This window comes from Sesamum indicum, linkage group LG4, assembly GCF_000512975.1.
Source record: "Sesamum indicum cultivar Zhongzhi No. 13 linkage group LG4, S_indicum_v1.0, whole genome shotgun sequence".
Taxonomy (NCBI): Eukaryota; Viridiplantae; Streptophyta; class Magnoliopsida; order Lamiales; family Pedaliaceae; genus Sesamum; species Sesamum indicum.
This window is the reverse complement of record NC_026148.1, coordinates 14,257,748-14,258,319: the sequence shown is the minus strand read 5'-3', so window position 1 is coordinate 14,258,319 and position 572 is coordinate 14,257,748.

Sequence of the window (572 nt, the reverse complement as noted above, 5' to 3'; positions counted from 1 at the left end):
GGTGGAGGCGGGGGGGGTGGTGGAGGTCCTGGTGGCTGTACCGACTGCGGCTGTGGTGGAGGTGGAGGTGGAAGCGGCTGTGGTGGGGGTCACGGTGGATGGCAATGAATAACATGCATAATGTATGAAATTTAAAGTGTGCACGAAATTCAGTTCTGAGATTTCAGCAAATCTTGTAATAAAAGTGACATAAAAAAATGTTTCATTTTCACAGCATGTAATGTGTGTATTTTCTTACTATGCGACATAACAGTAGTTTACGTTTTTATGTTTACAGTATATCTCCAAATTGGCAAGAAATGTAATAAGAAAACTAGTTTAAATCAAGAAGAGAGAAATTCTGGAGATCTAATTGAGCTTAATTAGTGATCATGGATTTTGAATTTCAACACCACCTAAAAATGCAAGAATTTAGTCAACACAAAAGTATAAAATCCTTCACCACTCCAACTTACCTCCAGACTCAAGAACCACAGAACGCTTGCTGTTGGCCTTTTACCGATCAGTATTTTACCTCAAGGACTTAGCGTCCTTAGCATAGTCTATGAGTAGTAAAGAATCATCAATACAGC